Below are 24,391 nucleotides of genomic sequence, written 5' to 3' on the forward strand. Positions count from 1 at the left end.
GAGCAATGGCACACTGCTGCCAGAAACCTTGAGGAAACATGGGCAATATTAAAAACATTCAAAGGTCAAGGTTGTATAAACAGTCAGACTCGGCTCACTGAGTGGGTTGTGGATTGGATTTAAAATAGCACTACATCAGGTGTTAAAAAAACCTTTTGCACACACCTCCTTATTAATGAAAAAAATGTTTCTTATGAGCCTCCAGGAGGTCCTCACCATCATATACATGCAAAATAATATATATGGCCATGGCTATATATACATATATAATGACATCCCTTGTGAAAAAATAGTATACTGCATATTGTTTTTTCACATGGGATGATAGACATAATAGAGGCCATGGATAGACCAACCATTTTCTCCAGTCAGTTCTATACACAGAACAAGCTGGGTTTTTGAAACAGACAAGCTACCAGCACTAGTTGGTTGACCAGCTCATACCCAGCTAGACTAGCATTATAACCAGCTTGGTCATGCTGGTTGAACAGTTCATAGCCAGCCGGACCAGAGTTACGACCAGCTTGGTCATACATGCTGGTTGAAAAGTTCATACCCAGCTAGACCAGCTCAATTTTCAAACTGGTCAAGCTGTCAGAGCTGGATTTTAAAGCAGGGTGGTGTGTGCCATCCATTATGGCATTATGCTATGTCTACTGGAAGGGTGATCCTGTCATGCTGTCCACGCTGACTGGTCTCAGGCAGAATTCAAATATCAGCATACGCAGAGACAGGCAACTGCACTGATTCACACAGTAATTGCTTCCAGTTCAAAAACAAAACACAGTTACTGGCTGCGATTCAGCATTTCTACTCAACTTTGGCATACAAATTAATGCAAATGATCCATTTGATGAGTTCCTTTTGGCAATGGCCAAACTCAGCGCACTGATTTCAGGGAAGAAAAACACTTGAACAAATTTGTCACAGCCAAAGTAAGTTAAGAACCACTGAATTGACTTTGTGTATGACGGAGCTGAACTACAGCACTGCATTATGGGGAGGAAAGCAAGCGGTAATGGCTTGGAGAGAGAGCTGGCTCATCTACTGTACCGTTGGCTGATGGTGACTACCCAGATCCACAGCCCCCGTCTTCACACCGTCTCTGCAAACAGAACACAGACCACGCAGGTGAGTGAGCGAGGTGTTCACATTCGCTAGACAGTTTTGCCACATGATATTTCTGCCTGTGTTTGAGAGAAGAATTTCACAAAGTGAATCACACAAGTGCAACGAGAGGGTCCGAGGTGGCATTTGAACCTCTGCCTCTCACTCGTCCAAATAATTATATTAGACGAACACGCTACTGACTTCACTTTCACTGCACTTCTAGCAAACTAGCTAACACTGCTACACTAGATTGATATACAAGAAGCTGGTTCCCTCATCAAAGTTGCAAAGGGATTTTGGGAAGAAACAACCTCAGTTTCAGGTATAAACTCTTGATAAATGCGGTACACATTTATTTATTTGTTTCTCAAATAAATAATGTCCGATTGCATGGGTCTGAAAGCAAATACAAGAGCCCGCCAGCAAGCTGCAAATGGAAGACTGTAAAACAATGTTCACATTGTACAAAAATCCCCACTGAACTCGACACCTGACATTGCTCGCTCAGTAATCTCAAAACAATCCTGCAACATTTTCTTATCGCCGTTTCTCTCCATAAGAAATGTCAAAGTCATTGACGCATGGTCTTTTATGCACTTTTATGTAAAGTACCCACACCACTGCAGGAAAGGTCATACATAATGCTTTCTAATGAAATTAAATGTTTCTGGCTTAATGTGTTGCCATGGATGGCTGTTTTGCACTCTATCCACATTTTCACATTGAAACAACATACAACAATATTGACCTAAGGGGTAAAAGCAATTTGCGTTTGTAATGTGGAATCAGAAATGAACTGCCACAGAACATGTAATCTTTGCCTGTATTTATGGGCATAGATATTATTACAAAATGCGTGTTACAGTAAATTTAGCCAATGTAATTTTCTCTCCGTTCAGCCAGCTTTTATACTTCCGTATAGTAATTATTGTTACATCAGAATAATATGAGTTCGTAGGGAAAAAAAGAGCTATCCCAAAGTCACATTATTCAAAAATGGAATCTCTGTAATTCCTTTTTCTAATAATGTGAAACACAGTTTTCAGTAATGACATATGGTAATTATTTGTATAATTTGTTTCTGCTCTGAATAGAGTTCTGTATCTAACCAATTTAAAGATAAAAACATTTGCCCCATAGAAAATGAATCATTAACAAATACATTTTTAATGATACAATGTAGCAAATCTTTCAATCTTTGGTGGTTGGAACAGCAACACTGCCATTAAAGCTTTTCATCATAAGTTTTCATATAAGAACATGCACATGCAGTATTTATATTTTACGAGAGGAACGACTCCATTCAGGTGTTAATTTCAGCTGACAGCCAATGGGCAGTGAGGTGGAACACTTGTGCAATTAAGTAGAGCATTTAATCATATTTACCGTCTGCTCTTGTGTCAAAGTAACAGACCCAGAATCTAAGATAAGCCCTGCGCAATTTCCTTTCATTGCGATTCCACCATGACTAGGTTGTCGCATTATCTTCCATAACTGAGTAAAATGTTTTTCTATTTTTACATTTATATTCAAATGAAAGAAATTACCTGCAATTACTATGCTTAAAAATACTGATCAAATAATACAAAAAGGCCTACAATTTTAATGAATAGGAAAAATAATTATGACAGCTGCAATGAAACTACATTTTGAGTGTGTGTGTGTGTGTGTGTGTGTGTGTGTGTGTATGTGCTTGTTTTGTACTTCAGTTCACAGTTTAAACAGCAGAAACTCTGTGCTTGATCCAATAGGACCATCGTGTTTGTTCCCTGAATCAATCACAGGACTTTTATAGCCAGGATTTCACTATAAATGCAGTCTTTCAGCTTCAGTGGAATTACTTTGGTTTATTTTGCTATTGAGAGTCCATTACTTTGTCAACTTTAACACACTTCTTGTTAAAAGCATTTCAATTACTGTGATTTTTCCTTCTTGGTCTTACTGATAGAAATTGAATAGACCAAGACCAGCACTGTGAACACAAGCTTCTATATCTACCTCAGTAAAAGGGTGCTATAGTTAGCACATAAAACTATAAAAGCTGTAGATGTAATGAATCTCTCTTGGCTGCTATTCTCTAGAATATATAAACATGACCAAAAGAATAATGTTATTGATCCATCATAATGATTATTATTAGATTTAACCTGGTTTAAAAATAGTGTATACTCTCAGTGATCACTTTATTACATAGACCTATATATCAATTTGTTAATGCAAATATTTAACATTTGCATTAACAAGCCAATCAGGTGGCAGCAACTAAATGCATAAAAGCATGCAGACATGTTCAAGAGGTTCAGCTGAGGCCAAATGTGAGCATGGGGAAGAAATGTGATCTAAGTGACTTTGACCATCAAATGATTGTTGGTGCCAGACAGGATGGTTTGAGTATCTCAGAAACTGATCTCCTGCAATTGTTCACACACAGCACTTGCACTTGTGTTTGATCTGCACTTCGTACGTACGTCGCTCTGGATAAGAGCGTCTGCTAAATGGCATGTAATGTAATGTAATGTAACAACAGCGAAAAACTAAAAACTAAAGTGAGCAGCAGTTCTGCGGGCAGAAACACGAGAGTTCTTAATGAGAGAGGCCAGAGGAAAAGGACCAGACTGTTCGAAGCTGACAGGAAGGTTACAGTAACGCAAATAACAACAGTGGTATGCAGAAGAGCATTTCTGAACACACAACGTGTCAAACCTTTAAGTGGATAGGCTACAGCAGCAGAAGACTTAATAAGTCTAAAAAATAAGTCTAATAAATACCTAATAAAATACTCACTGAGAATAAATACCCTCTTATTTCTGTGAAATCTGTATGCTTTGCTGCTCAAAGATACAACTGGCTTAACAATATCAACATAAACTATTAAAATAAATATATATTCTTTGCTCCCATTCATAACCATACTACAATAAGAGTAAACTTAACAGCATTAAGCACTAAATTGAGGTGTGACAACAGTCTTCAGCTGTAGCATGAATCGTGCTAAAGAGAAGCTAGCTATGTTGGCTAAAATGTATGATATTACATTCAATTACAGCTATTTGGCAGATGCTGTTATCCAAAGCCGGCGGCACGGATGGTGCAGTGGGTAGCACTGCCGCCTCACAGCAAGGAGGTCCTGGGTTCGAATCCCCGTCGGCCGGGGCCTCTCTGTGCGGAGTTTGCATGTTCTCCCCGTGTCTGCGTGGGTTTCCTCCGGGTGCTCCGGTTTCCTCCCACAGTCCAAAGACATGCACGTTAGGCTGATTGGAGAGTCTAAATTGCCCGTAGGTATGAGTGTGTGAGTGAATGGTGTGAGTGAATGGTGTGTGTGCCCTGCGATAGACTGGCGACCTGTCCAGGGTGTATTCCTGCCTTTCGCCCAATGTATGCTGGGATAGGCTCCAGCCCCCTTGCGACCCTGATCAGGATAAGCGGGTTCAGATAATGGATGGATGGATGGATGTTATCCAAAGCAACATACAATAAAGTGCAAAACCATAACCAGAGGCAAGTGCTCTGAAAACCCTAGAGGCAAGTACACTTCCAAGTGCTAGAAGTGACCACATAGATAAAAACTTGAACCCTTGTAGATTAATTACATAACAAACTGACAAAGAAGCAGCAATAAAACAGTATCGGCAAATATAACACGAAGAATAGTAAAAATAGATATCATAAATGGCTAATTTGAGATTATAGGAAGGTAGGGAGGGGAGGGGAAAGGTGCAGCCTGAAAAGGTGCCTCTTCAGTCTCTGCTGTTCTGACTTCCACAGGAAGGTCATTCCACCACCGTGGGGCCAGAACAGACAGCAGTCGTGACCGGGAAGAGCAGGTGCAATGAGGTGGAGGCACTAGGCATCCTGAGGTAGCAGAAGGGAGAGGTCTGGATATATTGTGAAATGAGTCGCCCAAGATGATTTCAGCCTGCAAAAACTGTCCTGAATCAGCCTGCAACAAGAAAACAAGCAGCTGCAAATAAGAAACCAGTTTACAACATGTCTGGTGGACCAGAAATTACAAGTAAGAAGCTGCAGATAACAAGCTTCAGCCTCGTTTAAAACCTTGAATTTAGCCTACATAGTTTAATAATCCATGATGGATTTTGCCGACATAGACAGCTAACCATCCTCTGTAACCACAGAAACATCCTGAAACAGCAGCTTCAGATGGTGAATGGTCAATGGTTGGCACTTATATATATATTATGCACACTCACGCTCACACACCAACAGCGATTGGCTGAACAGCTCGTCAGGAGCATTTGAGGGTTAGGTGTCTTGCACAGGGACACTTCGACACACCCAGGGTGGGATCGAACCAGCAACCCTCTGACTGCAGATAGTTAGTGCAAGCAGAAAAGTTTATATTTTGAGAGTGAATTGCCCCAAAAGACAACCCCTCCTTATATTTTAATTGTTAGCAACAGACCATGGTATGAATGGAATAGTCCACTCCAAGGTGCGCACTTTGCACTGAGTAGTTCCATCTAACACAGGACTGTTTAAGCACAGGCAATATAGGCAAAGGGAGAGAGTAAATATGAATATCACTGTTATACTGTAACAAGTGGATGCGATTTTTGTATGATTATAATTTCACTTAAAGTAATGGAAAGCTCCCAAATCTGACCACAAGGTAGGAAACCAGCATACCTTGGTGTATCATAATAATTCCATTATCAATCGTTTTAATGCTGGTTTGGGGTAAATATACACACTCTTAGTCTGCCATAGAGGTAGACTACATGTAACACATTTGACTTATTTATTTACAGGTTGGAAACGGAGTAGTCATCAACATACAATACTTGCTGTTCAGTCTCTGGGATCTCTGTGTCATTGAGAATGCGGTTTCAGGTTCACGGATTACAGACCTCAAGAAGAGATTTACAAGACAGTTCGGAGGATGCTGACTCACTAGCATGACCAAAACCCAGCAGCTGTCATTCAACTTTATTAAAATGAAGATGGCAACCGCAAATAACCATGGACTACTGCAAGAAAGAGGACAGCCTAGCCTCTTTCCTATTCCATTCGTCTTCCTGCTAAAAGTGAAAATACAGCACTAAACCAAGTGAAAAGGGTCAATTACCTGCCGCTGAATTATTAGCATGTGTAATTATCAATTATACATGCATTATGTTGAAATTCCCTAAGTGAAGAAATAATTAAATCTATTAGCCTAATAGTAACATAATGTAATGTGATGTGATTACTGTATTCTCTCAGAAATAAAGTGACACTGGAAATGCAGTTTTGTTCTTTAAGGATGAAATTACCTAAATGTACAGTGATGGTATCTTTGGGTAGAAATTAGTACACTTTCCAAACAAAAAAGGTTCAAATTAATCATATATTGCTGGCCAGGGGTACAATTTTATGTACCCGTAGGGTACAGCCCCAGCGACAAGCATTTGTACCTTTTTAGGCACTTTCCATATGTTTATTTCTGAGAGTGTACATTAAACACTAATGTGTTAATTACTTAGTTACTGGGAAAAGTAATCTGATCACAGTAACATGTTATTTTGTCCCCCTGACGCTGCTTATATTTATCTTGTGGTTGTAGGCTATTATGTGTATTTATATGTGAACACAAGCTTAGTCACATTAGTTTCATCTTGATGCTGGGTGAGTGCGCGTGTGCTTGCTTTTGGACAGGGAGGGTTCTGTTGAATAGGGGCCCAGAAATAGGCAATGACTATGGCAGAGTAAAAGTTTAACACGGCCCGGCTCTAACGAACACCTTGTCTAAGTATGCTGTATGACTTTATCTACTATGCAACACTTAATGATCCATTTTCCATCACCCAGTCACAATACGTTAATCTCATGCCCTCCGTAAATATAGCACTGGATGCCAAACTGAGGTGAGTGAACATGTGTGAAAACGCGGCAACACTGGGGAGAGATATGAATTAGCCTGAAGTGGCTAAGTAAACACCAGGCTAGTGGATAATTCACTGCAAGGGATGATTAGCGAGCCTTTTCTTGTGGGGACGTCTTCACTGCAGATAGCCGCTGATAAAAGACAGTCTACGAGTGGAGAGGCTCGTGTGTCGTCCACCTGGCCCTCTGTGGGCCTGCACAGGTGAGTGACGTGATGCGTGTGACAGGCTCGGCTCCGGGCGAGCGCGGGGCTGTCACCGCCCGCGACAATGTGACAAACGGCAGAAAGCGGCCTGGCCAATCTGAAGGGATTCCTGAAGACCAGCAGGATACCATCTAAACAAGACAGGCTTGTACACGACTCCCGGTACACCTGTTAGGTCCACAAGCATCAGCGTTCTCTTCCTGGTTTTAGCATCTGAAACGCCCGCAAAATAATTTTTTGTTTTTTCCTGGTTTTAGCATCTAATAAGCGCACTAAATGTTCACAATGAGCAGTTTTTCCTGGTTTTAGCATCTAAAAAGCACACAAAATGTTCACAATGGGCGGTTTTTCCTGGTTTTAGCATCTGAAAAGCACACGAAACGTTCACAATGAGCAGTTTTTCCTGGTTTTAGCATCTAAAATGTTATTTCTAGCACAATTGCAATTGTTTTACTTGAATCAGTATGGAACACAAATCGAAAGCTCCAGGATGACAAAGAAAAGCTCAAAAACATGAAAAATATGTGTGTGGGATTTTAAAACTGCTTGTGGATATTCTGGGTCCCCTTCAAAGCAATAGTACAGTCAGTGTAATTATGAGATGTCTGTGGGTCTTTTTACACTCTTACTGTGGGTGAGGTTGAAGAAACCACTCTCCCTTTTGTTCATACCCTTCCCGGAGGTCTTGCATCTGTTCACATGCGTGTTGCGAGGTGGGCCAAAGATCCCAGCCCTTCCTCAACTCACACCCTTAACGTGGGTGAGGTGAAACACCCCGTGTGCCCGCTGCTTGGGGGACACACTGATGGGTGGAATGGCCTACTCCCCAGGCTGAAGAGATAGGGGCTCGTTCAGCGAACGCCCGCTCTCATCCCAAACTGCATTCCAATGAACGCGTAGGGTGAAGCAAGGTCATACGTGACGATAACGACACCCTTCATCGCCTCCCGCCGTAATGCGCTGGCGCGCTCGAACGACCCCATTGTGCAGTCCCCGGTAATTTTCGTTAAAAGCCATGAAAATGACATTTGCTTTATCGCATATTCCCCGCCTGAGTCTGTGTTTATGCATCCGGCCGCAATTACCTCCGTCATCAGTAATGGAGTAATGAACATATCGCTGCATTTATCTATCAGTGGGAAAACAGGGAGGGACTCGGAGTAATTTGGGGAGAAACAGTTTCGTTCGGATGGTTATCGTAATTGTGCGCTGGAAAAGCAAGCCATTGCGGTTTATTTTTGGCTGTGTACCTCTAAAATGAAAGCGACTAACTGAAACTAAAAGCAGGGCAGTAGCACACTGTTGATACTGCATCATCCTGGTTGTGGAACTGTTCTTAGTTTTAAGAAAGGTAGTCAAAATCATTTGTAAACGATCATCAGAAATAGCTTCCACCTCAGAGACTGTTGACTGTCATCCTGCCTGCCTGTTATTAATGGAGGCTAGCTCTTGCGCAATTATATTCACATAATACATTCAACCATTTTGATGGTTTTGGCTGACATCATACAATCTGTACATAAGTAAACAGTTATTTTATTTCTGAAAAAGGATGCTCAATTTTTGTACCATTTACAATGCCTTTCAATGTTGTCAGGATTGTGACCAAGACTGAGCTACTACTGAACAGATCTGTTAAGATGATGAGCAAAAGACCATGGCTCCAGCTGTGTGTTGTCAACACCACACATTTACAGTATATAAATGTGCATACATAGCAACCTACACAGGCATGTCTAATTGTGCCCTTCTAAGCTATAAATAAAACAGTGTTGCCATACTTCACCCACTGCTATGCTAATGGCCTGCTAAGTGACAGGGGTGACCCGACCCTACTTTCCCTACACTACTAATCTCTCTATGCTACTTTCTGAGTGACTGTTCCGGAACAACCAGAAGCTATCATTGGCAGTCGACCCATTTGGTAGCTATGGGAGTTTCAATTAAATATGTGGGCATGCTATGTAATCGATAAACTCATCATGGTCTAATTAACATGCTTCCCAGTCCTCTTCTAAGGATTAAGAACAACTTCTTTGCTGACGCTAAATTAATTAACTGCCCTTAACACTTTCTTTTGAAGCTACCTATGGCACACAAGGAATTCTGGGTCTATTGCTCAAGCCTGGTGTATACTAGTATAGCAACAAACACATAAACCAAATATTCACTCTGAGCACAAAAATCATAAAAGGTACGTCTTTTTCGGAATTATTAAAAATAATAATTCTGCGTAATTAATGTGAATTATGAAAAATGTATACATACACACTGCATAAGCATTATCTGGTTATCTTAATTTGTTACACTGCTCATGACATAATATGTGTATAAAGTCATGGTGGAAGTTAATCTTAAATTACATGCAAATTATTATTTTTGTCTAATTAAAGATTTTTTTCATTTGACAACATTTTCCATCATTTTCAAGAATGGAATGAGGTCTGATTGAATCCCGGCCTAATTGCTGGTACATCACTGTCCCCCTGAGATATGACCAACATCAGCAGTAAACTACAGAGCTATAAATGAGCGATGGCTTCCCCTCAGTTGAATACAGTGACGTCTGCAAAATAATGCTGTTACATAGGGAGATTTATGACATCCCCCTCTTCACTTATCATTCTCCATCTCAGTCCTCAAATGGCAAACTACGCAGTGCCTTGGTGACTTTACCTTTAGGGACGTCAGTCGGTGCTGTTCTTTAAACTTTGTATTGACACTTTGGCACTTAGATCCTAATTACAAACAGAAAATGGCAGCCCTGGGGGCCAGTGTTGAAATTCAACGCACAGCAACACTGAATAAGACACTATGGGATTCTCTGAGGAGCACCAAGCCACAGTGCGATTAACCTTCAGCCGTAAGGTGTCCTTACACAGCCCGAGCAAACATCATTAGCGCAGAGAAGCCCTCAAAGATGGACAACATTAAAGGACTGGAATTTGATCCCGGCTGTCTCAGAGTGCAGGTGCTATTCGATACGAGCTCTGCAGTGTGTGACCCCTAGTCAAGGTGTGGGAAGGAAAAGTGAAAAGCAACATCTCCGTGTACATTTAATATTCGTTAGTGTCGCCTCGATATTGTTCACGCGGACGCAGAGCCTCACACAGAAAATGTGTGTACGCTAAAGTGACCGAAAGACAATTTGTCTGCAAGAGTTTCCCCCTTCAAGCAAAACTGCAACTGAAGTTAAATTTGACTGTTGGAAAAGATTGCAGAAAAAAAAAAACCCTGAAGTACACCTACGAGAATTTTAATTGCACGCTGTGCGTGAGCAGGAGCATTTGGCCACCGTTCTTCAAAGCCCCCCTCCAGAGAGGCCGCCCGTTTCACTGTCTCCTCCCCCGCCCCTGGTGACCCTGTGTTCTGGGAGGAGGGGTGACACGGCGGTCTTAACAAGGAATCTGGGGGCAGCTGAGGGCTGAGGCAATTACAGGCACCTCAGTACTGGGTATTTCTGGCAGCGCTCATTACCGAAAGAGCAGGGCATTCGGGGCCCGTCTAGGGCATCTGCGACTCCCTGTGTCCCTAGTGGAAGGCTGAAGGAAGAGGTGCCGTCGACCGGTTCGTGTGGCTGCAGCTCAGAATTGTGCTTGTGACATAACGAAAACTCAAGATGATGAATTTCTAAAAATATCGGGAGTAGTTCAGTGAAATAGCTGCTAAAATCAGTGAAAATGAGGGTGCGATTGTGACTAATACGTTTTTCATGCTGAAAGGGTGCACGCATTTAGCAACAGGACACCATTGTTCGGGGATCTTAGTATTTATCAGTACGTATGACAGAGGGTTTTTTTTCTCAACTGACCAACACTAGAATCACAGCCACTTTATTAATTCTGTATAAATATGAAAAACAAGGACATTAAAAATAAAAAGCCTGAAAGCTATAAATAAGCAAATGAAAACGATATGGGCACTGTTGTTTTATGACTCAAAACAACAGCCGTACAGATGCTGGATTATAAAACAGACTGGTGTGTTATTTTTGAAAAGCAACCAGCTTCCAGGTGAAAGCAGTAAAATAACATATTCTCATACCTCTCACAGACAAAAAGAAAAGTGACGGGGCTCCAGGGCGGTAGGCCAGTTTGACCTACATTCCTCAGGCAACCTCACATATTGCCATGGTCATGTTTAATGAACAAAGTATGCTCATTAAAAATATAAGTGTGTCAAGCACACCCTCGGCTCAGCCCCTGGTCCTTGTGGGGGCCCGAGAGTCCGAAAAGCTGGAATCTAGGTGTCCCGCATGGCCCTTGTTTGGTCCAATGCCGATCAAAAGACCACAGCTTTTTAGATAATCTGCATTGAATCTGCAGAAGATACATTGCAAATCATCTTAGAGCAACATACTATTAATCACAAAAAAGAAAACATGTTTTAAGTGAAATGTTTGCATTTGCTGGAGTATCCTCAAAAGACAGGAAATTAAATGCATTAGCCCTAATGCTAACAGCCTTCTCTCCATGAAGATGTATCAGCGCAGGTGTTTGACAACTGCTATAGCCCTGTATCTGTCTACTGGACTTCAGACAACATGTACAGTACTCACTGTTGTGCAGACTGCTTAAGAATCAACCTTGATTAAAATTCAAACCTGCTCTCAAAGAGGCTGAATGTATGCTTCATATACATATGTCTTGTACAGCACTTTTGTTGTTTTACATACACTTTACAAATAAAATGTACTTGCTAATTAATAATCCCATTGATCTTGTATTCTGAATTTATCAACATAATTAATAATATGCTGCCATCTTAATACAATGAAATAATTGGGTATAAATTAGAATAAATCTCATTAAATATTTAACACAAACTAAATATAAGATATTAACATTTATTAATCCCATGTAGTGTAAGGTCGTTTCAACTGGCAGTATGATCATCTTCAGAATGTTCTCTTTCACACTATGACCAGTCTTAATTATTCACAGTGCAAATATGGTTGTCACCGAGAATGTTGAACATTTAGGGGGACGCAGGGCGGAGTCCAACACCTCAAGATATATTTTTCTAGCATTTTTCTAGAATGAGAGGAATCAATTGTACAGCGCTTTCGGTAAAAGTGCTATATAAAGGCAGTCCATTTACCATTTACCTTCACAAGAAATTACAACACTACTGCACAGTAATTTAGTTACAGCAGTGTAATACCAGAAATGGCTAGCAACATGGTTTGAGGCATTAACTGTAACATTAAGAGGTGTAATTTCAAGGGGAGGCATCTTATATGTGGTAGGGAAAGTGGTCATCCTATCACTATAACCTGCTGCTGGCCTATAATTATCATTCGTGCTGTATAACATAAATGGCATTTTCGGACTAATTCTTTGTCAATTCAATGCAAGGAGCAATATCATTGAAGATACAGCTTGCGAGGACTTGGAGTCACTAACATTGTAGCACAACTTAAAGTGGAACATAAAAAAGTAACCCAATTAGCTATGTTTAAAAAGTTCCAGCAAGACATGCAATCAGAGGAATATACACATTTATTGATTAAACTAAAGACAAATATGTTCATTTACATTATTAATGACTAGCTAGCATATGTTACATTATTATCTCGCTAGCCACTGAGTCGGCAAGCAAAATGACTGGGGTGTTTTCATGCAGTGCATCATGGGAAAACCCAGGCACTAAACTTTACCTAATGGCAGTTAGCCAACTTTGCCACATTAGCAAAGCTATGATGAGTGCAGCCGTTTTTCTGTAATGTACACCTACCTAGCTGGTCTCTTTTGGCCACCCTCACTTTGCTGGATCTGACACGTTACCACAAATTGAGTGCTTGCCACTGTGGAGTCAGTGTGACTGACTGCTGCTACTGTTGATGTGCTGTCTGCGGAGTGTCATGCATGTTACGCGGAGCTCCTTCTAGTGGTGCGTGAGAAGGAGGCCTAACCTCTACCATTTCATGTTTAAAAAATGTAATTCAAACAACAAGAATATAATAAAAATACAATAATTAAAACACTATCATTAAATTGAGAAATGAAAGACATTTAACTAATGTTTGAACTTCATCTTTCCGGTAATATATCCGGTCATATATATTGCTTGATATCTATGAGGAGCGGCGGTTATTCATACAGTAGCACGTGGTGTAAACTGTAATGTCACCCAGAGAGGTAGCCCAGAGGAACTGAAATGGATTGTTAAAAAAGGCCCTTATATTGGTGCTCAAAACAAATGAGAAATGATGAGGGTCGAGAGGACAGTGACATTTCAGACAGCCCTGTTGAAACTCACTGAAGAGGATAGCCTTATCAGTGGACTGAACACAAGCAAGCCGACTTGCAGCATGAGTGATGTCAGTATGGCAGCTAACGTTACCAAAACACGGCACACAAATCAGAAAAATATCTTAGATTTTCGAATAACAGTATGTTACTACTAATAATACGATATTTTCTTCTAATATCTACTAACAGTTTTGGATTCACTTGTAGCGTGTGTTTCATGGAGCCAGGGTCATGACAGGCCGCCACAAAACAGGCAGCTCTGTAGCGAAAATACCTGAGGAACTAAAGCCGGTGTTGGACTCATGAAAAACGGTGAATTCCATCGAGGCATTACCAATCTCTTTTGTGTGCTCGGCGACAAAATAAGCAAAGAGAATGTCCAGCTCCTCACACTGAAGTAATGTGGTTGTTGAGAGGAAAGGTACGTTCAAGGCTGTTCACGATGGTGTCAGACTCAGAGACAACATTGTTGCGCACCTTGTTTCAAGAACAGCTCTGCAACTATTTTCCAGAGTTGGCTGGAGTGAGCCACTGGATGAGACACTGGTTCAACACCCAAGTCACTTGTGAGCAGGAAATAAATTGAGCTGATCAAGCTGGTCTTAAGCTAGTCTAGCTGGGTATGAGCTGGTCAACCAGCATGGCCAAGCTGGTCATGAAGCTGGTCTAGCTTGTCTGCTATGTTTCAAAACATAGGTTCAGCTGATCAAACCATGTCAAGCTGGTCTGAACTGGTCAACCAGCTACAAGATGTTTCAAAACCTAGCTTGAGCTGTTTTTTTTCAGCAGGATTAGCTTTTCACATTATTTATCTTATGAGGGTATTTCACCTCTCGGCGGCACGGATGGTGCAGTGGGTAGCACTGCCGCCTCACAGCAAGGAGGTCCTGGGTTCAAATCCCCGTCGGCCGGGGCCTCTCTGTGCAGAGTTTGCATGTTCTCCCCGTGTCTGCGTGGGTTTCCTCCAGGTACTCCGGTTTCCTCCCACAGTCCAAAGACATGCACGTTAGGCTGATTGGAGAGTCTAAATTGCCCGTAGGTATGAGTGTGTGAGTGAATGGTGTGTGTGCCCTGAGATAGACTGGCGACCTGTCCAGGGTGTATTCCTGCCTTTCGCCCAATGTATGCTGGGATAGGCTCCAGCCCCCCTGCGACCCTGATCAGGATAAGCGGGTTCAGATAATGGATGGATGGATGGATGGGTATTTCACCTAAATGTCTCATATTATTTTTCTTTTATTTGACTATCAGAATGAGGCGTCCTTCCTTTGGATCTGTTGAGTTATCTTTGTGCAAAATAGGGCCTTGAGCAAGGCCCTTAACCCTGCATTGCTCCAGGGAAGGATTGTCTCCTGCTTAGTCTAATCAACTGTATGTCGCTCTGGATAAGAGCGTCTGCCAAATGCCAATAATATAATGTAATGTAATGTAGTCATGCAAAATGGCAGGCATTTTGAAATGGTGGAGATCACAAGGTTAAATAATTGCAGTTTTAAGGGAGAGAGCTGACCAATGCAAACACTGCTACCGCACTCGGTGCAATATTGAGTGTGTAAAATCGGCAGGAACTGAAGAATGAACTCCAGAATGGGTGCTCTGTGAGCAGAGATCCAAATCCCGCTCATTCTCCACAGGCTATTGCCCAGAGATGCTCCCTTCTGCATCTAACAATGATGTAACTCATTGTGGCTGTGGAATAAAAGACAAGTAGTTCTCCATTGATGAAACCATCTCTGATCTCCCCAAAAGAAGTCTCTCCCTCCTGCCAATCTACGAGTCCTCTGGAGCATCCTCCTCACCTGAGAGCTGGTTGTTCAAATGGACGCTGCTGATTGTTTCCTCAGACCGCGGCACGGCTCGACTGTTTCCACGCAGTCCTTTCATCCTGATTGCCTCTCAGACCCTGCCTAAAACGCAGGGCTTTAATCTCAGGCTTTTGGAGAGTCTAATGGGAGCCGGCATGTCTCTGCAGTGATCCACAGCCTCTTCAAACAGCTGCCATTATTCTGAGCTACAGGGATGTCTTTGTTGCTGTTGGTGTGGCTAATTGTTGCAATTACAGGAATGCATCTGAAGTGCTGGTGCTATCATCTAGGGATGTTTTGAGCAATGCTGGACAGAACAACCACAGGAAATGCAAGACTTATGAGAACAGGCCTCAAAAGACTCACAATACACAGGCTCACGAGATTCACAATGCAAAAAAACAGCACTTTTCATTTCTTGAGAGGTAAATACTACCTGTGATTTTCAATATTGAATACAATGTACAGAGAGCTGCATAGTTTTTGGTACAATTTTAGAATCGTAATCAAACAATTCACATGTGGATGCAGATTTTCTGCTTTTATTTAAGGGCAATTTTATAGTTTGTTTTCACAATGTTGAATTTGCAGGATTTTCTAAGCGTACCATGTTTGGGGCAAGAGGCTTCACAGGGGTTTCTGATTTGTCAGATGTGCTCACTTGCTTCCTTAGTGCGAGTATAAGATAGATTTCAGTATCTAGACTTTTGATAGCCTTTGAAGTCTGTTATCGGCATTTGTCATGAGGACCAGAGTTGAGCCAAAGGAAATCAAGGAAGCCATTATGAGGCTGATAAATAAGAAAACAAAACAGTCAGGGATATAGGCTAAACCTTAGGCTTACCGTAATCAACTGTTTGGAACATCATTAAAAAGAAAGCAAGCGCTGGTGAGCTTGGTAATCACAAAGGGTCTGGTAGGTAAGACCTGTGCACTTAATGAGCAAATAGTTCTCACCATAATGAAGAAAAACCTTCAGGAGGCGGGCGTAGATGTGTCAGTGACTACTGTCCACAGACGACTTCATGACCCAAACTACATAACCTACACTGCAAGATGCAAATCACTACAATTAAGTATCTAAAAGAGCCTGCAGACTTTTGGTCTTGTGGACCAAAGATTAATTTGCATCAGACTGATGGCAAGCAATGTGTGGACTAAAGACTGAAGATCCAAAACACCCCCCCTGTAAAACATGGTGGCAGGGTGTTATGGTTATTGCTGATGGTTTTTGCTGCCAATTCAGTATTTTGGAGGATAAATAATTAAAAAGAACAAAAACATTAGGGTTCAAAAAGTGCTGTCATTTTTTCATGGTGAAAAAACATTCCATTAAATAAAAGCTGAGCATGTGCACTTTAACCAGATGTGAATCGTTTGATAACAAGTCTAAAATTGCGGAGTTCAAAACCAAATCAAGAAAATGTCTTTGTCCCAAACATTATGGAGCTCACTAATATTCCTCCGCCTTACCAACCATTCCTCTCTAGTTGAAGGCTTGACATTTAACCAGTTTGAGGTGAATGTTTTTTGCAATTTTGCAATGTACAAGTCTCATCTTTTGTTTCTAAAAAGTTGAAGCATTACAACCACTGCTTCTTTTGACAAGTTCTTAAAAGATCAAAAGACCGAGCTGCAAAACATTCAAAGTTTGGGCATGGCATAGGACGAGCAAATGATTTGCATCTTGTCTTCCCACTGTTCTGCCAACAATGGCCTGAAGTTCCAGATTGAATTCATGCTCTGCTACTCTGCCTTGACAGCATTCCATATCAAATCAATACCAATTCCAGGCTCACGGTAATTCTAATCAAGTTCAGCCCTTCTCCTCTGCCTACCAGTGGCAACAATGTCCTTGCATTCTGACAGCAGACGCCTTTGCCTTTAAAAGATGATGAAAAATGCTTTGTTGTCTAATCTTCCATGGAATGGTACTATAAAAATGACTTTTCAGATTCAGTAGACCAAGTGTTTCTTCCCACTACAGAGTGAACATCCCATTTGTTTCAAGGGCTTCTTAGTACATGTCAGCAAGTCTGAGTATTATTTACTCCAAATAAATCAATGATTTCACTGTTGAATAAGGGGGTTAGGTTAAGAACCTTGCTCAAAGGCGAAATTGATTTAAACCGACAATGTTGGGGCTTCAAGTCCAGGCCTCCAAGCATAAAACGCCATAGCTGCTCATTGCTCAGTTTTCTGCGATTATCTGATAACACCATGAGATGATCGGAATGCTATGAAAGCATTATTTCATAAACCTTGTTTTCCTAAAGCGTTGCTTCAATTTGCCCGTCCGCAGCAGAGGATAATTATTCCCCCGTCTTAACCGAGATCTCCAACGCCAACACCATGAATATTTCTTGAGAAGCTGCAGATGTTAATGGAAATTGATATGGAAAGAACTGTATTTGCATGAGATTATAGCGATTTCATTTATATTCATGTTTTCAAAATGGGAATGAGAGCAAAGATGAGAAAAGCTGCAACTGACGCAAAGTACAGAAAACATGCATGTGTGTTCAAGAACAGCAGGAGAAAGAAAACGCAGAGGTAAGCAACGCCTGTGACAGTTCAATGGCACATGCTAGGTCAAGGTCTCATCAAAGTCAATGTTTCCATTGTTCCGCAGCAAGGTATATTGTGCACTGGATGTCAGTTCCTTATTTAAACCAGAAGATCCTGCCCTTTGGCTTTTCATTACTGACATGAAATTTACCACTGGGAACACCACAAAAGATCTGCTCGCACACTTTGTTTCACATTACTTACCACAATCTCAAAAGTGGTACTTTACTGTAAAAGCGATTGTGTTGGTCATGCCTGATGTCAAATTCTTAAATGAATGGACCAAAGTAATTACAATCTAATTATAATCTAATTATGCATGAAGTCAGATTATTTTGCCTTTGCTAGATATAACACTCTAGACCAGTGGTTCCCAAACCTGGTCCCCCTGTGTATGCTGGATTTCGTTCCACCCACAGTTGCAAACCTAAAATTTTAAGAAGCTGTTATTTTTCTCAATTAAGTGCTTTTCATGTCTAGAGGGACTATTTACCAAATCAAATTGCTGACCATTAGAATCTGCAGAAAAGCTGTGTGTTTACGTGAATAGGCTTTCCGTCTTTCGCTTATGTATAAAACTACACACATAGTCTCTCTCTCCTCGCAGCTAACCCATTAACACTCCCACTCAGAACTCTAGCTAACTAACTTAGCGGGTAGTCGCGAATAACCCACTAATTGTTTCATGTATAGCTTTGAATTGAAGCTACATTTCTCTCCTTGTCGAGTGATAGGCCCACTAATGCTACCTTTACCCTTTCCCCTTTGTTCAGACACGTGTTCTTACATGCGTGCATGCCTACGCATGCACAACCGCCTCTTACCTAGCTCTCCCCATTAGCTCAACCCATGTATGTTCTTTGTTTGCTTGTTTATTTAATACATGAATTATCAATCCTCGCAATACTACACATAGTGTAGTGGCATATCCCCTCCAAAGCACAATATGAACATTATTTTATTCTTCATGCTATACGTAGTTCTGTCTGAAATAATATGGCTTAATTGGTGAATAATTCCTCTAAACATGAAAACAGAAATTCTGGGATGCAACTCTTTTGGTAAAATACGCCATTGCTAAGAAAATAATGTGACATGAATGTACATGCATTACAAAAGTGCTGTATTTTAAATTTTAAGTTTAAGAGAACCAGAAAAAACTCTCTCAAATAACCCAGAAAACCCATGTGAAAATGAGAGGTACAGATTAACAACGGTTCTATTAATCAGAGACAGCACAAATACTATCTCGCGCATGCGCTGGTGGAGACCTTATAACAACAAAGTCATTTGTGACGTTGTTATGATGTAAGACAGCCCCCCATAAGTACCCACGTCTGCCTATCTGTTCCAGAGGAAAAGAAAGAGTGCACCCTTTCTTCTTAATGATGTTCCAAATAGTTTATTTTGGTACGCATACTGCGTGGCCTATGTCTCTGACCATTTGCTTCCTTTAAGGTCATTGGCACAACAATGTTCCTCATGTTGACAAACACCAACAGCAGACTCCAAAGGCAATCAAATGCCTAGAATCAAGACTAGATACTGAAATCTACTGAATACAGTAAAGCAAGCAAATACAGCTGACTAATCGGAAAAGGCTGAGAAGCCAACTAATTACTTTTGCTCCCATAAAATGGAGGGGGGGCGCTATGCATAAAAAGGATGTAATTCCAACCCGGATCACCTGATATGGATGTAAATACCCTCTAAAAGGCAGCAGTCGTATTGATAGTTTCATTTCTATCCACAGTGCCAAAAGAACAGAAATTGTACCACTGTTTATGGACTGCACTATAGGCACTGTCTACTGTGACCTATATTGTGACCCATTTTTTCTTGTGCCACTTGGGGTCTAAGTGTAGACTGCTCAGACACACCTGTATGAGATACAAGGAGAGAAAGCCCAATAGTACTAATGCTGATGTCACAGTCAGCAAATGGAGCAGTCAGAAGAGACTGGGCTCAACAACTTGTGCCTCTGAAACGAGGGATCAGGTAGAGTATGGCCCAAAAATTTCCTTGGGACACAGAAGCTCTCATAAGCTGAGAGTCTAGTGTCCTCCCCAGGAAGACAATTTGTTGACACGATGTGAGGGAACTCGTAATTCATTATCAGGCCCAGTGGGCCCTGTGAGTGTGCGATTGCCGCATCCTACTGCATTCTCTGGTCGAGGACAATCAACAAGTCAACCAGATGCAGCATTATTTTTACTGATATGAGGGCCAAGAGAGGCCCATGAAGGCGAATGCAGATTGCCATTCATCACTGAATGTTATGTGAATGTGAAGACAAACCTTCTCTAGGCCTATGGATGTGAACCAGTTCCCCTACATGACACTCTGGAGCACATCCCCTGTGAAATATATGAAATAGCAGGATTTTTAGAAATCAATCCCACAGATCAACGACGGGGCAAAAACCTGCCTTCCCTTCTTGGATTTGAAGAGTATGTTGAGTAGAACCCACTGCTGTGCACAAGGCTCTAATCACTCTCTGGCATCGTTCTCCAGTAGGAATATAACCAAAGACTTTTGGAATTGTTGAACACAGACATTGTGATCCATTGTATCTTGGAGGCAGTGTACAATGTAGGCACCACCCAGGTGTCTGTGGTTTAGGATGCCCAGTAACTGATACTGGGATAACCATTCGACAGCCGGCCGCATGGTATCAGGACTCACCCCCACAGCTTTTTCAGCCTGGGGGCAAGGCCTTGGTGGACCGGGAGTGTGGCTATGTGACCCCTAGAAAGCAATCTGTGCACAAGATCTGATGATGTGAAGTGCAGTGCGGGGTCCTTATTTGGCTGTCTGAAGGAGCGGGTGGGTAAGATCGCCCAAGAGCACACATACAGGTTCAGGCTAGCAAACTGCTGTCTAGCTGGCCTACTTGCACGCTGCCCTGCCTTGACCTTGCCTCCAACAAGGGGACTGAAACAGCAAGACCTGGTGACACGCCAGTGTCATCGTCAACATAACCTCACTGTAACATGAAAGCAAATGCCTGCAGCGATTCATCACTCAGTGTCTGAGCCGCTGCACACTGGATTCCGGTCTGGGATAAGGCCAGAATAAGATGGGACATAGAACTGCCTATATGGCTGCTATGTCACAACTCCTTGTGAGGAAATCGTTTGTCATACGGAGTTGTGGCCCGGGAGCACAGAATTTGCTCAGGGTGCTTCATCAAGGGAAAGGATGAGGGAGGCAATATTTGGATCAATATGGGGCACTTTGCCCAGCCCTTATTTACCTGCATCCTGCATAGCAGCCAAACACCTGCCATATATGGCAGCCATGCTGGGATGTTGTATTTGACACGAGAGAGAGTTTCATCCTCCATCTCTCCCTGGTCATAAAACCCGGTGCAGGAGGCTGCCGTAGACAGCACCTCCTCGTCACGGCAGGGGGAGCTCACAGGAGCGGTGGGTCAGCTAGGGGTTGCCCGATTGGCAGGTTCAATATGAGGGTTTTAATCTGAGAGAAGTCGGAAGTTAGCGTCCAGGCAGGCAGGGCAGCATGGCCAGCAGGGGAGCCATGCCCCTGGTACAACAGTGGAAGTCCACCGTTCTGCTGCAGTAGCCCAGTGGTAAAACTACTAAGTATCTGCACAGTGCTGCTAGCCAACTAATCAGCAGGAACATTGACTTTTAGATAGCAATGGCTATAGAACTGCAGCTGATTCACAATGAAAATGCTGACCACAGTTTGCTTCTTTTGTTAAGATAGCCAGCTTTTAGTAGCAACGGCTAAGGAAGCTGCAACTGGTTTACAGTACACGCTGACCGCAGTTTTTATTTTCCTTGTTTGGTCGAGTCAAGAGCAACTGCTCTCGACTAGAATCCTTTGCCTCGGGCTATTGCCAATTAGGCGAAATCAATGCCGCATGACAATCCACAGACTGAATGCTGGAAAGAGCTTCCCACAGCTTCTGAATGACAAAATATTTGTAGCTCCAACCTTGGTTATGAGGCTACAAACGGATCAGCTATGAGCAACGAGAAAAGTTTGACCTTCTTACTGAGACGGATGCGTGGGGGTTGGACCCAAAATGCACGACTCAGAAACAACAGTAATTTAAAGTCCCGTCAGGGCTTTATTCGGGACGAATCCCAGGAGCGTAGTCAAAACAAGCAAAGTCCATACACGTAGATCCAGCCAATAAAACAATAAATAATCCGAAAACACGGTGCTGAGGGAAGAGGCAAACTCGTAGTCGGTAGATGTGTAGGGAGGTCCGGTAGCAGGAGAGCTGTCAGCGGGGCAGAAGTACAGGCGGGCGGCAGGCAGGGTCGAGGGCGATGCGGAAGTCGAAACCATAAACAAAGCAGCGAGGCAAAGGTGCAATAGCAGTAGGCGGGACGTGGTCAAAAACAAGTGATGGTCAACGAAACAGAAATCAATAACGGTGGTCAAAAAACAGGCTTGGATCTTAACGTGAAATCAATGGTAAATAATGCTCAAGAGTTGCTTTGACGGACAAGAGGCAGACAATTTCGCAAAGAACAGAAGTGCGACTGGGCTATAAATGCGGGTGTAGACAGGTGTTAGTTAGAGAGCAGCAAGGGAATGGAAAACAGGTGCGATGGATGACAAGTTTAACAAGGTAATTAGTAATCGTTAGTAATAAACCTATCCTGCCCTAGCATTAGTAAATTAGTAAATGACATGCACGAGAAAGTAAGGTAACATGAACACATGATTAGTATGTTAGTATTACCCAATCCTGATCTAGTATTAGTAGATTTTAGTAAATAGACAAACAAAACAATTAGGGTGTGAGTGACAGAAAGGGAGAGAGAGAAAGCCGGAATGCAAGGTTTGCGGAAAGACCTGTAAAAGTGTATGTTTAAACAACAACCAGTATGCGTAACAATAAACATAAATCAAAACATAACACTAAACAAACTAAGACGATAACCACTCAACATAACAAGGTAAAATAATCGTAACGAAAACATAACTAGACATGACAAGACAATTTATCGTAACAAGAAATAAACTAAACAACATGACGAACCTAGACTAACATAATACATGATAAGACAATACGTGACTAAGACAAAATGATAAGACATAAAACAAGGCAAGACAGACCTGAAACGTGACACTTACCATTCTCTGCAATTTGTGAGAAGATATTAGGAACAGATGGGAAGATGACGTGGGTAGTTATGGGGGCTTTATGTGACAGGTGTCTTTATTGTTATCAGGTCTCGACCTGTGCTTGCACAAGATGGAGATGTCCATGTGCTATAGCACTGTCTCTGAAAGTCAGCAGGAATAACATAGAACAGATGACCACAGATGGCTATTTAACATAGAAAACTGCTGTCCTCTATATAAATTTTGGAGTTCAGTGTCATGCCTGGATGATAACGTGCTAAATTTGGTCCAACGACCAGGAAGCCACCTTGGCAAATGCTAAGGAGCTGAATGGTTTCCAAGGCAACATCCATTTGCTTCCTATTAAAACCTTTAGGGAGAAATTTTGATGACACAGACTCAATTACGGTTATGCTCATTTCACAGCAACTTTATTTTCTTACCCCACACTAATCATTTAAAATTGGTGAAAAAAAGATCCGAAGATTGACCCTTGCTTTCTCCACAAACATGGCTGTTGCAAACACGGTTTCCATTCCCACACCTTACCTGTAAGTAATTACCTAATAAACAACAGAAAGGTACTGAAAATGATTCATAGAATGATCAGAATTCAAGTGAGATATTTTATCTGAAATGGCTTTTAGTTAATTATTTCTGCCAATACAGTCAATAGTGAATGTTCTGAATCTGACTACTATATAGTCAAATATATATTTATAAGAATATAAGAATATAAGAACATTCTTTATTCTGTATACTATGTTTCATTGTCAAAACAAAGGAGACTAAATGTAAATAAATATGCTGTTCCACAAGACCATCTCACTGAGCAATGACAAAGAGAAAAATTGATAAAACTCCACTAAACTAAACAAGTTAACACTCCCACTCCCAGCGAAAAACTCACTGACACTACATTTGCTAACATTTTCATTTTCAGACACTCATGTCCAAAAATTCCCACAAAAAGCCTAATATACCAGGACACTGCATATACAAACATTCATAGACACTGCATATCTTAACATTCTCAGACATTGTACACCCTAATACCCACAGACTAATGCTTCCAGGCACTGCAGGGCCTAGCATTCCAAGACACTGCATAGTGCCTAAACAGTGTACAGCTAAAAATATATGGAGAGATGGAAGTGAAAATATCTATCTCTAAAGGTCTGTTCTGTCTCACTGTCCTTTCCATGTAATGTCACCTTTACAATGCTACTACTACTACTACTTACCTTAGCCAAATGTCTCTATTTGTCAATATTTTCACTGTAAGTGAAACTGAGTTCCAGCAATACATTTCATAAATGTATTTTTTCGAAACAATTCATGGAAAACAACTTGCTGCCAATGCTGCCTTGTGGCAATACAGTACACAATGTGGTGATTTAAACAGAATTAATCTTTCCAAATCTAAAACAAAGCTAAAAGAAAAATGAAAGACTTTCAGA

General features: G+C 41.6%; 1 protein-coding gene across 3 annotated transcripts in view; it reads right to left on the reverse strand.

Annotated features, from left to right (window-relative positions):
- Positions 1-24,391, reverse strand: part of b3galt1b (UDP-Gal:betaGlcNAc beta 1,3-galactosyltransferase, polypeptide 1b) — a 156,897-nt gene that overhangs the window by 73,841 nt on the left and 58,665 nt on the right. Inside the window, exon 3 of one of the 3 annotated variants that reach the window (XM_061235950.1) lies at positions 1,054-1,105. The exons of the other annotated variants lie outside the window; for them this stretch is intronic. The gene's annotated coding sequence lies outside the window, so the exon portion shown is untranslated. The remainder of the gene's footprint in view (positions 1-1,053; positions 1,106-24,391) is intronic. 3 annotated transcript variants of the gene reach the window in all.

The sequence above is a fragment of the Conger conger genome, chromosome 3 (assembly GCF_963514075.1).
Source record: "Conger conger chromosome 3, fConCon1.1, whole genome shotgun sequence".
Taxonomy (NCBI): Eukaryota; Metazoa; Chordata; class Actinopteri; order Anguilliformes; family Congridae; genus Conger; species Conger conger.